Consider the following 13576-nt stretch of genomic DNA (forward strand, 5'->3'; position numbering starts at 1 on the left):
TTTAAATTGATTTTAGAAAAAATGCTACCACGTACGACTGATTTTGGCCATCTTACTCAGAGTCCCCCTCCACTCATCAGGTGCAGAGGATTTTTCCCATCGATGAAAGATAAGAGTTATTAATGTTTAAAAAATGTTGAGATTCTCTCTCCTGTCAATGACGACATGAAGCCACGCCTTTTCTGGTGGGAGGTGGGGAGGGACAATAAAACCCGGAAGTTTGGCGTGGCTCAGTCTGTGCAAGATGGGGGAGGGAGAGGTCAAGACTCACTGTCTTTAGTGGCCTTGCACCCAGCTTGAAATGATATGAAACTGCACTTGAATTTGGTGCCCTTGCACCCTGCTTGAAATGGAATTTCAAGGAATAGCCATGAGTCAACTGCGAGCCCACCAGGCATGAGTGAGTGAGCTGCCAGCACAACAGGCTTGAGTGACTGAGCCGCCAGCCCAAGAATCCTTTTGGCCCACAATGTCCTTTCTAGCCCAATGGAAACCAGTCCCTTCAGCGTACAACAACCATACTAGCGCTCCAGAAAGCCCCTCCCCCCCCTCTCTGGCCGTCATTATTGGAATTGGAGGAGAGGTGGAATATTGCGTTGGGGGACCAGCCCTCTCGTATGATGCTGGGACCCAACAGGTCCCACTTAGTCTAGTCTATAATAAAAGTCAGGTGAAGGGGCTTGGACATGAAGGTTAACTGTTTCTCTCTCTCCATAGATCCTGCTTTACCTTCTAGATATTTCTTGCATTTTCTGTTTTTATTCCAAATTTCCAGCAACTGCAGTTTTTTTTTTGGAACATTAATTAATTAGATTGGATGCAATTATAGGTAACTTACATTAATTGGCTTGGTAAATTTGTAAATTGTCCTTTGTGTGTATGCGTGTAAGATAGCATTAGTGTGCGGGGATCGCTGGCAGGCCCATATGAAGCTTTTCAAAAAGGGGGTGGCATGACACGATTACAAAAAACTTAATGTGAAATAGTGTGTGTGCTGCGCACATTATGAGTGCGAAGCATGAAGTCCCTCAATGCCAGGGTGCAGGGCCCACTTAAAGGCCCTGGAAGCTCAGGAGTTTTAGATGCTCTCTGATCCATTCTGAGCCTTGTTTTGGAGCATTTTTGCACCAAATTTGTGACCAATATTTCAGAAATTAACAGGAATCTGAGAGGTAGCCTTTTCACTCAAAGGGTGCTGGGTGTATGTAACGAGCTGCCAGAGGAGGTAGTTAAGGCTGGGACTATCCTAATGTTTAAGAGACATTTGGACACGTACATGGACAGGACAGATTTAGATGGATTTGGGCCAAATGCGTGTGAGTGGGACTAGTTTAGATGGGACATGTCGGTCGGTGTGGGCAAGTTGGGCTGAAGGGCCTGTTTCCACACTGCATCATTCTATGACTAAAAAGTGAAGAAGAAAAATGCATGTAGATAAGTAGAGCAGATTTGAAAGAGGAGTGAAATGTAAAGGTTAATGGGTGGAAAGGAGGGGGGAGAGTGGGCTTGGGCAGATGGGTGAAGGGAAAATTGTCACAAAGTGCTGGAGTAACTCAGTGGGTCAGGCAGCATCTGCGGAGAATATGAATAGGCGACATTTCACAGAGTGCTGGAGTAACTCAGCGAGTCAGGCAGCATCTGTGGAGAACATGGATAGGTGGCATGTCACAGAGTGCTGGAGTAACTCAGTGGGTCAGGCAGCATCTCTGGAGAAAAGGTATAGATTATAGTTCGGGTCAAGACCGTTCTTCAGTAATATTCATGATGTGCCATGCATAGACATTCCTGAATGTTACCCAAACCATCGTGAGCTACTTTGTTACGGTGCTTGCCCTCTCCTATAACGTCTCTGCTGCCTTGGGTGATGCAGGACAGGACACAAGCTTTGGGACACGGTGTGAAGCTGTTGCCGTCTGTCCCAGCCTGGTAAAAACCTGGATGGAGTGGATTTGGAGAGGATGTTTCCACTAGTGGGAGAGTCTAGGACCAGTGGCCACAGCCTCAGAATTAAAAGGCATTCCTTTAGGAAGGAGATGAGCAGGAATTTCTTAAGTCAGAGGGTGGTGAACTGTGGAATTCATTGCCACAGACAGCTGTGGAGGTCAAGTCAATGGACATTTTTCAGGAGGAGATTGATAGATTATTGATTGATACGGGTGTCAGAGGTAATGGGGAGAAGGCAGGAGAATGGGTTTGAGAGGGAAAGATAGAGTCATAGAGTGATACAGTGTGGCAACAGGCCCTTCGGCCCAGCATGTCCCATCTGCACTAGTCCCACCTGCCCACGTTTGATCCATATCCCTCCGAACCTGTCCTATCCATGTACCTGTCTATAATTGTTTCTTAAAAGTTGGGATAGACCCAGCATCAGCTACCTCCTCTGGCAGATTGTTCCATACACCTACCACCCTTTGTGCGAAAAACATACCCCACAGATTCCTATTAAATCTTTTGCCCTTCACCTTAAACATATGTCCTCTGCTCCTCGATTCACTTACTCTGGGCAAAAGACTCAACCATATCTACGCAAATCATGATTTTATACACCTCTATTAGATTATCCCTCATCCTCCTGTGCTCCATTAAATAGAGTCCCAGCCTACTCAACCTCTCCCTATAGCTCTGGCCCTCTAGTCCTGGCAACATCCTCATAAATCTTCACTGTACCCTTTCCAGTTTGATGACATCTTTCCTATAACATGGTGCCCAGAACTGAATACAATACTCTGAATGCGGCCTCACCAACTTCTTATGCAACTGCAACATGACCTCCCAACTTCTATACTCAGCCTGATCCGCTGAGTTACTCCAGCACTCTGTGAAACGTCACAGAACAGGGCAAGATTAGCAAGTTTGCTGATGATACAGAAGTGAGTGGTTTTGCAGATAGTGAAGATGGTTGTGAAAGATTGCAGCAGGATCTGGATCAATCAGCCAGGTGGGCAGAGGAATGGTTGATGGTTGCATGGTTCCTTGAAGGTCGTGTCGCAGGTATATCAGGTGGTCAAAAAGTATTTTGGCACTTTGGCCTTCATCAGTCAGAGTATTGAGTATAGAGGTTGGGAGGTCATGTTGCAGTTGTATAAGACGTTGGTGAGGCCGCATTTAGAATATTGTGTTCTATTCTGGGCACCATGTTATAGGAAAGATGTCAAACTGAAAAGAGTACAGATATCCCCATCCTGGATCGGTCCAATCAGGGTTGTGTCATCCGCAAACTTGAGAAACTTGACAGAGGTGTCTGTGGAGGTGCAGTCATTGGGTGTGAAGTGGTGATTGGAGTGGGGTGGGTGTAGAAGGGCCCAGTCTTTGGTCAGACTGTGAGTGGGTGTGAAGTGTTGGGTGGGGTGGGAAAGGGTCCACTCTTTTCATACTGGAGTATTGCCCTAAGTAGGTGTGAAGTGGTGAATGGGAAGGAGAGGGTGCAGGGTCCATTCTTTGCAGACTGGGGTCTGGTTGTGTTTGTTGGGGAAGGGGTACCAGGGTTACGTTTCAGATTTTCAAGCCTGCAGTAAAACTCATTCAGGCCGTTCGTCATGATGATTGTCCAAAGAGCGGGGGGGCTTTCCTCTTATAGCTGGTGATTTCTTGCATTCCCTTCCAAACTGAAGAAGTGTCATTAGCTGAGAATTTGCTACTCAACTTCTCAGAGTACCTTTCCTTGGCAGCTCTGATTCCTCTTCTCAGCTCTTTATCGATTAGGCTATCTTTTAACTCTTTAACGATTAGGCTATCGGCTTGACGCATATTTGCCCCCCCCCCCGATCTCGAAATGGAAATGTTACATCTGTATATAATGATCCCATTAAAATGTGTATTTATGTCACAAACTATTGAATTCATATTTTTCAGTATTGTTATCAAGGATAAGAAAGCAGTTCCAATTGTTTGATAATATTTGATATTGTTTAATATTATTCAAATGGAGGAGAAAATAATTGCTCTAAAACCTACCTTAATTTTGCAATCTCACTCAAGATAATCCTCCTTTCCCTCTCCCCTCCCCCATCTCTCTCTCCTCTCCCTTCCCCTCTCTCTCACCCCTCTCCACTCTCACATCCCCCCTCTTTCTTGTGGGGGAGCGAAGATGAAGGTGGCATGGGCCCAGCGGGGCGGGGGGATGAATGGGGTGGGCCCAGCAGGGGTGGTGTGTGCCCAGTGGGGATGGCGTGTGCCCAGCGGGGGTCAGCGAGGGTGGCATGGACCTAGTGGGGGTCAGGTGGGTGGGCCCAGTGTGGTGCCAGCGGGGGTGGAGTGTGGACCCAGCGGGGGTGGCGTGGAACCAGCGGGGGGGGGTCAGCGGGGATGGAGTGGACCCAGCGGAGGTGGCGGGGGCCCAGCTGAGGTCATCGAGGGTGGCGTGGACCCAGCAGGGGTCAGCAGGGGTGGCGTGGGCCCAGCGGGGGTGGTGTGGGCCCAGTGGGGTGGCATGAGCCCAGTGGGGGTGGCATGAGTCCAGCTGGGGTGGCGTGGGCCCAGCAGTTGTCAGCGGGGGTGGTGTGGGGGGAAGATGGCTTGGGCCCTTGCGGCGGGGGGAGGCGAGGGGAGCGAGCTCCGCCACAGCGGCGTCTGGTGTTGGGGTTACAACCGTTGGGTTCAGATTCAGCCACTCCCGTCCGGAGACGGGAGAACAGAGAACTGGCCATTTCCAAAGTGGAAACGTTGATTTTTTTCTTCTGATTTTTTTTTTTTTTTCCTTTTGTGACTTTTTTTAGGGGGAAAAAAAGGGGGGTGCGGTCGCACCCAACGCACCCCCCTTCAGACGGCCATGGCTGGTCTGCGTGGACCCAGTGGGCCAAAGGGCTTGTTTTCATGCTCTTTCTCTAAACTAAACTAAATTAAATAAGGAGAGCTTAATGCATTTCTTTTATTGCTTTTGGTGCAATTCTGACAAACCTAGTAATTTAGCAGAGACAAAGGATTTTGCACTATGTGGACTTAGATTCATTTCTCACCTTATGAGGACATGGACATAGTGATTATAATTTGTCTCTAAAATTCAAGAATCCAATTTAAGGTTTACCATTCAAACATGGGATGAGAACTCAGTTCTCTAAGACAACGCAATCACCCTCCAGCATTGCTCTTGGGTAACCCCAGGTAGTTTTAGAATTCAAATCGCATTGGAAAAATATATTGCACATTTACATTCTAAATTTAATTTTACTGCTTCAAGGATGAAATTAAACTTCCCGAATATTTGCCATTTGAATGCTGCCTCATTTCGTCCTCCAATGTCACAATTCGTAAACCTTTCAAAACTCCTCACCACAATTCAGAAAGAGTGATTTATTACAAAGATATAGCATTTTTGAATGTTAAACAAGTCAATATTTTCTTAATTGAAAGCAATCCATTAATTATTTACAAACCCACTGACTCCCACAACTATCTCGACTACACTTCTGCCCACCGTGCATCCTGCAAAGACTCTATCCCCTACTCCCAATTGCTCCGTCTCCGCCGCATATGCGCCCAAGATGAAGTGTACCATATTAGAAAACCTGAGATGTCTTCATTCCCCGCACACTTAGATGAGGCCCTCACTCGTGTCTCCTCGGTACTACACAGCTCCGCCCTTGCTCCCCCTCCCCCTCGCCGCAGCAGTGACAGAGTCCCCCTAGTCGTTACCTTCCATCCGCCGTCGCATACCACATATAATCCTCAAAATTCCTGCCATCTCCAACGTGATCCCAACACTGGCCACATTTTCTCATCTCCACCCCTTTCCGCCTTCCGCAGAGACCTCTCCCTCCGCAACTCCCTGGTTAACTCATCCCTTCTCACCCAAACCTCCCACTCCCCAGTTACCTTCCCCTGCAACCACAGAAGATGCAACACCTGCCACTATACCTCCTCCCTCGACTCTGTCCATTGATGCCGGCAGTCCTTTCAGGTTAGGCAGAGGTTCACTTGCACCTCCTCAAACCTCATCTACTGTATCCGTTCTTCAAGATGTGGACTCTTATACATCTGTGAGACCAACCACAGATAGGGCGATCGATTTGTGGAACACCTTTGCTCACCCGCGTGAACCAACTTGATCTCCTGGTTGCAGGAACATTTAATTCTCCTTCCCATTCCTACACAGACAATTCCCTCCTCGGTCTCCTCCATTGTCAGAGTGAGGCAAAGCGCAATTTGGATGAACAGCATCTCATATTTCGCTTGAGCAGCTTACAGCCCAGAGGTATGAATATTAATTCCTCTCACTTCAGGTAGCCCCGGCATTCCCCCCCTCTCTCTCTCTATCCCTCCCTCATCCAAGTTGCACCAGCTTCTCATTTTCACCCTACAAACAGCTTTCAATGCCTGTTTCCTTTATCATTTTTTTGCATCTTTTTCATTCATTGTTATTTATCTCTCCACATCACCATCTATATCTCTCGTTTCCCTTATCCCTAACCAGTCTGAAGAAGGGTCTCGTCTCGAAACGTCACCCATTCGTTCTCTCCAGAGATGTTGCCTGTCCCGCTGGGTTACTCCTCTATTTTCTGTTTAAACCAACATCTGCAGTTCTTTCTTACGTCATTCATTATTAATATAGTTTTGCTGATAAAAATTGGCTCTTCAAACAACATTGGGGAATCATATCAATATTTGTCACAATGAAATGCTGTTTATTCGTTCAACATCATAATTGAAAGCAAATTCTGTCTCTCCATTACTTTTAAATGAATTTCTGTCCCCAGCTAGTGCCTTCAAACTGCAAATTCTTTGTAGAATGAATCATTTTCAGACTTCAAAGTTGTGAAGAGATTAGCAGTGATGATGACATTGACAAATCAGATATATTAAGACTCTGCTGGAGGGGATCTGTTGAGTGAGGAGCATAGGGCCTGTGTTGAAGGCTGCTGCCTCTTTTCATGGGTTTGAAAAAGGACACATCACAAAGAAAAACAACCACTTCTAATTTGATAAGTATTGAAGAAACCTACGGTTCTTGGGGCATATACAGAGCAAAGATTAAACAAACGGACTGTACACATGCAGGTAGATCATTTTATCTTCAGCAGCAATTGTCAAAGTGGCTTGGTATTGATATTGGTTTATTTTTGTCACGTATTCTGAGAGAAACTGTTTTGTATGCTGTCCAGGCAAATCCTACCGCACTTGGGTACATCAGGTAGTGCAAAAGAGAAAAATAAGCAGCAGGCAGAGTATAGTGGTACAGCTGCAGAGAAAGTGCAAGGGTCGCTACATGGTAGATTGGTTGATCAGAAATTCATCGTTGGTTCACAAGAACTCCATTCAAGGGTCTGATAACAGCGGGGAAGAAGCAGTTCTTGAATCTGCTGGTGTGTGCTTTCAAGCTTTTATTATCTACTGCCTGAGGAGAGATGGGAGAAGAGATAAAGAGGAATGACCTAGTTTGGGTCATTCTTGATATTGATAGCTACTTTTAAAATGCAACGTGAGCAACAGATCAAATCGATGGAAGAGGCAGTGGGGGGGTGGGGAAACAGGCTGTCTTGTGTTGCCGGCAGGGTTGCGTTTTCAGCTCTCTGCGATTTCTTGCTATCTCGGGCCGTACTAAGCTGTGATTCGTCCAGATAGGTGCATCTGTCGAGATTGGCAGTCATTGGGGACATGCTGTATTTTCCTGGTCTTCTGAGGAAGTACAATTGTCGGTGCGCATTCTTGGCAGTAACATCAATGTGACTGGAATTGTTGCTGATATTGTTGCTCCACCCCGCCTGGTGACTTCAGTGACCTGCTGCTTATTTTGCTGACATTGAGGGAGAGGTTGTTGTCTTGACACCGTGCAACCGAGCTCTCTATCACCTTCCTGTGCCCCATCTCATTATTGACTGAGGTCTAGCCCACTACAGTGGCATCACTTGCAACCTTGTAAATGGTGTTTGTTAGGGATTCAAGATTCAAGAATTTATTTTCATGTGTCCCAAATAGGACAATGAAATTCTTGCTTTGCTTCAACACAACAGAATACTGTAGGCATAAATAAATACAGAACAGAACTGATCAGTGTGACCATATACCAATGAATACATATATACACACACACATAAATAAACAGATAAATTGCAATGGGCTATTAATGATCAGAGTTTTGTTTGAATTGAGTTTAATGGCCTGATGGCTGTGGGGAAGTAGCTATTCCTGAACCTGGATGTTGCAGATTTCAGGTTCCCGTACCTTCTACCTGAAGGCAGCGGGGAGATGAGTGAGTGGACAGGATGGTGTGGGTCCTTGATGATGCTGGCAGCCTTCTTGAGGCAGCGACTGCAATAGATCTCCCTCGATGATAGGGAGGTCAGAGCCGATGATGGACTGGACAGTGCTTACAACTTTCTGCAGTCTTTTCCGCTCCTGGGCGCTTATTTGCCGAACCAAGCCGGCAGGGGGGTTTAAAATTATATTGAATGAGCAACCATTAATGCAAATCAATGACCTGAATATTGATTCTAATGTAATGTAATCAAGTAACCAAGGCCTTCCGCAATGTAAAGAGAATGTGTGGGTGCGGTGGCCAGAACATGCCACAAAGCAATTGAGAAACCTCTGTCTGGAGGTTAAACAGATCCCTCTAGGTTAGCTAACTGTCAGAAATAATGTGTATGGAGGAACTGCAGATGCCGGTTTACACTAAAGATAGACACAAAATGCTGGAGCAACTCAGCGCATCAGGCGGCATCTCTGGAGAAAAGGAATAGATGACGTTTCGGGACTAAAGAAGGGTCTTTCCCCGAAACATTACCGTTTCCTTTTCTTTGGAGATGCTGCCTGACCCTGTGAGTTGCTCCAGCATTTGTGTCTCTCCATATTGTAATGAGTCAAGTCAAACGCATATCAATATACAACACATGTTTATTAAATCTACTTACAGCATCGATCTGCAGGGCATTACAGTTCCTAGCAGCTACTCATACTGAATGGCATAGGCAAGCTCTTGTTAATATAAAATGCATATTAGGCGGAGCAACTACTAACAATTGGCTAGTAGGAAATAACCAACCTACACATATATAAACTCTTGTACTTTGAGTTTGGAGATTCCAACACCGTATCTAATGGGTGGCCTGCTAACCCGTCACGTGTGAAAATGTCTGTTTCGTTTGATGAATGAAGACTTTGACATCAATCAGCACACAACGGGGCGGGGAGGTGGTGAGATAGGCAAGCTATGCGGCGAACGCCATGGGGAGGCCGCGGTGGAAATGGTCGCTGATAGTGGAGCAGCAGGACCAGCAGTGGAGGGGGGGACACACAAAATGCAAGACATCTGGATATGGAGTCGCAGGACGCGGTTCCTTCATTGGAAGGATATGTTGACAGTTGCGTCTGTAAATGGCTCCGTCCGCTTCAACCAGGTAGGAGCGCGGTTCTTTGGCAGGGCCGCAGATGTGACCCAGACGGCCGTAGCCCTTGTTGATCTGGAGGTGGACCACTGGTGAAAGGTTTAAGTGGTTTACTGGATTTGTCAAAAAAAAGTTCCTGGACATTTGAATTGGGGTTTCTGGACAGCTTGGAAGAACTTGTGGATAAAAGCTGCTGGGACATCCTTTAAATCACTCGTTGGGCTGGAGAAGAACTTGGGATCCCTGGCAATGTTCCTTAAATGCAGCACTAGAGTGGTCCGATTTGCAAGGTATCTCTGGAACTCTCGTGCCACAGAGGGTTGTTGGTAAAATGAGAAGAACCAGTTCATTTTTGCTGGCTGGTGATATTTACCGTTGTCAGACAGTGAGTTAGGAGAAGTGACGCTGGCCCTGACCACTTCAGTGGCCATGTCAAACCAACCCAAATAAGGGAACCAGATAGTGTTTCCAGGGGGGCTATGGACCACGGGAGAAGGCAGGGTGCGGCACGCTTCTGGATAGGCTTTTGCAGACTTCTCCGACACCATGTAATGATTGAGCCATGATACAACATTGTTTAATGGCGCATTGATGCAGGACTCGAGCAGGGCCAAGAATGGCCTACTAACAATTGGCCTGCACCTAATATAAACTCTTGTACTTTGAGTTTGTTTGGAGTCTTCTATGTCTGTTTCGTATCCTCACAGTAGCTCATACTCAGTAGTTTAGGCATCTCCACACTGTTTGTGCAGAATTTGGCCACACACTCATAAAATTCCATATATAATACGGGGCTGAGAACGCAACCTTGCAGGGCACTATTGCTAAAAATTATCATGAAATCACATCCTTTCACGCAGTGTGTCCTTGATCACAGTTCACTCCTTAAAAACATCTTGTGTCTATCCTGGGTCTGCACTAAAAATCTGACTCCATCTCCCGAAATCTTCACTGTTAAGTGCACACCCTAAAATGTGGGACCTTTTCAAAAGCTTTCCTAATGTCCACATAAACCATGTTTATCTCTCTGCCTTCACCAATTTTCTTACTGACCTCCTTAAAAAAAACTAAATGAGATTTGTGACCATGATCTCCCCTCCACAAAACTATGGCCCCTAATCAATCCCTACCTGTGTAAGTGAAAATAAATCCCGTCTCTCAGGATCTTCACCAACTTCCCCACCACTGACTGACACAAGGCTCACTGGCCTGTACTTTTTAAGTTTATCCAAACTTCCTTTTTGAATGGGGAGACAACATGAGCTCGCCCCCATTCTTCTGGCACGTCACCTATAGCTAACAACGATGTTCAAATCTTCTCCCTTGCTTCTCTTGGTATTGGCATTGGTTTATTATTGTCACATGTGGCAAGATCCAGTGAAAGTCTTTGTTTCTATGCTATCCAGTCAAACGATACTATACCTGGGTTCCTGACTACATAGTCTTTTTCCCCAGGATTGGGGAATCAAGGACATAGGTTTAAGGTGAGAGGGAAAAGATTTATTAGGAAGCTGAGGGGCAACTCTTTCATTCAGAGAGTGACGGCTATGTGGAATGAACTGCCAGAAATAGTGGTTGAGGAAGTTCAAGTTCGCATTTATTGTCATTTAATCAATGAAGGTACAATACCAACATTTAAAATATATTTTGATGAGTACATAGATAAGAAAGGTTATGAGGTATATGAGCCAAACATGGGCAAATGGGACTACTTTAGAGGAACATTTAAGCCGGCTTGGATGTGTAGGACCAAAGGGCCTGTTTCTGTGCTGTATAAAGCTTTTCTAAGCTGTAAAGCTCTAAGCTTCACTATATGACACTTCCCCATGCATAATTTTGCCAGATTTTAACTGTCTCAGCATTGATACTTTCATCCTTCTTGCTAACTAAAAAAATAACCTGTTAGTCCTTACTCTTATTTTTCTTTAATGTCTGTTAAATAACTTTTTATCCAATATTGTTCATCTTTAGTCTTTAATCTATACCAAATTATTACTCTTAAATCTGTGAGTCTATCCCTTGTGTATCTATTCTACTAATATACTCTTCACTATATTTACAAGATATCTTTTGCTAATACTTATTCAAACTTCATAAATAATTTGTCATTATGATTCTCTTTTCGTGATATCTTGCTAACTCACTTTGTGTATTTCTAAGGACATTATTCTCACTTATTTAATAAAGGATTTTCAATATTTTTTCTAACATCTGATATTAGGCTAACTTACCTGGATTTAACGGCTTCTTGTTTCCATTTCTTCTTGAGTGGAGTTGATAAATTTTTAATTAAAGTGTAGATGCTTGCACAATCTTTTGCACATCTTGCCAGTTTATGGTTGTAGTCTATTTTCTCCCAATTTCAAAACCACACGTTCAGCCTCCCATGTAAATGCAACTTTATATGCTTCCTTCTCATCAAATCCCAGCCTAAACTTACATAAACATTTAAAAAATACATGAAAGCCTTTGTGCTAGAGTAATTCAACAGGTCAGGCTGCCTTCCTGGAGAACATGGATAGGTGCATTTTGGGTCTGGAATAATTGGGGGGGGGGGGGGGGGGACGACGACATCTAGAAGAGAAGTGGGAGGTTGGCATGTTGGGCTAAACACAAATTGGAGGAACAGCATCTCATATTTTGCTTGGGCAGCTTACAACCCAGTGGTATGAATATTGATTTCTCTAACTTCAGGTAGCCGTGGTATTCCCTCTCACTCTATCCCTTCCCCACCCAAATCACACTAGCTTCTCATTTTCACTCTGCAAACAGCTAACAATGACATTTCCTTTATCATCATTACTTTTTTTGCATATCTTTTATTCATTGTTCTTTACCTCTCCACAGCACTATCTATATCTCTAATTTCCCTTATCCCTAACCAGTCTAAAGAAGGGGCTCGACCCGAAACGTCACCCATTCCTTCTCTCCAGAGATGCTGCCTGTCCCACTGAGTTACTCCAGCATTTTTTGTCTTCCTTCAATATCCATCATGTTGGGTTGTAAGCTACCCAAGTGGAAAACATGGTGCTGTCCTTCCAGTTTATGAGTGGCATTACTCTGGCAATGGAGGTGGCCCAGGACAGAAAGGTCAATATGGGAATAGGAAGGGGAGTTAAAATGATAGCAACAGGCCTTGGTAGACTGAGTGCAAGTGTTCGGCAAAACGGTCACCTGGTTTACACCTGGATCTGCCGATAGAATGGAGGCCACATGGGGAACTGGGGTGCAGTAGAGGAGGTGCCCTTGAACCACGGCACAGTGGCTCTGCAGAGGAGTTGCAGCCTTTCAGCAGCAGAGACCTGGGTTCAATCCTGACCATGGGTGCTGGGCTTTCTCGGGTGGTCTGATTTTCTCTCAAACTCCAAGATATACAGATTTTTAGGTGAATTTGCTTCCCTAAAATAAATTGTAAATTGTCCCTCATGTGTTGGACAGTGTGCGTGTGTGGGGTGATCATTTATTCGATATGGACTCGTTGGGACGAAGGGCCTGTTTCTGTGCTAAATCTTGAAACTATACTAAACTAAACCAAACTGACAAAGGAGGAGTCGGGATAGATTTACCATCTCCAGCGATTGCAGGGGAAAGTTCCTGGGGAGGAGTTAGTTTAGGTGGGAAGGGATGAGTAGATGAGGTGAAATCATTGGACAAAGTCAGCATGGATTTATGAAAGGTAAATCATGTCTGGCGAATCTTATAGAATTTTTCGAGGATGTAACTAGTAGAGTGAATAAGGGAGAACCAGTGGATGTGTTATATCTGGACTTTCAGAAGGCTTTTGACAAGGTCCCACTTAAGAGTGGGACCTTGTCAAAAGCACACCTTTGCAAACTTAAAGCACACGGTATTGGGGGTTCAGTATTGATGTGGATAGAGAACTGGCTGGCAGGCAGGAAGCAAAGAGTAGTAGTAAACGGGTCCTTTTCAGAATGGCAGGCAGTGACTAGTGGTCACGGTGACTAGTGGACAGTGACAAATGCATGGCAGATGCAGTATAATGTGGATAAATTTGAGGTTATCCACTTTGGTGGCAAGGACAGGAAAGTAGACTATTATCTGAATGGTGGCCGATTAGGAAAAGGGGAGATGCAACGAGACCTGGGTGTCATGGCACACCAGTCATTGAAAGTAGGCATGCAGGTGCAGCAGGCAGTGAAGAAAGCGAATGGTATGTTAGCATTCATAGCAAAAGGATTCGAGTATAGGAGCAGGAAGGTTCTACTGCAGTTGTACAGGGCCTTGGTGAGACCACA

General features: G+C 45.2%; 1 protein-coding gene across 1 annotated transcript in view; it reads left to right on the forward strand.

Annotated features, from left to right (window-relative positions):
• Nucleotides 1–13576, forward strand: part of mgat4c (mgat4 family member C) — a 391936-nt gene that overhangs the window by 19460 nt on the left and 358900 nt on the right. The gene's annotated exons all lie outside the window — the stretch shown is intronic.

Source organism: Leucoraja erinacea, chromosome 19 (assembly GCF_028641065.1).
Source record: "Leucoraja erinacea ecotype New England chromosome 19, Leri_hhj_1, whole genome shotgun sequence".
In the NCBI taxonomy this organism is placed as follows: domain Eukaryota; kingdom Metazoa; phylum Chordata; class Chondrichthyes; order Rajiformes; family Rajidae; genus Leucoraja; species Leucoraja erinaceus.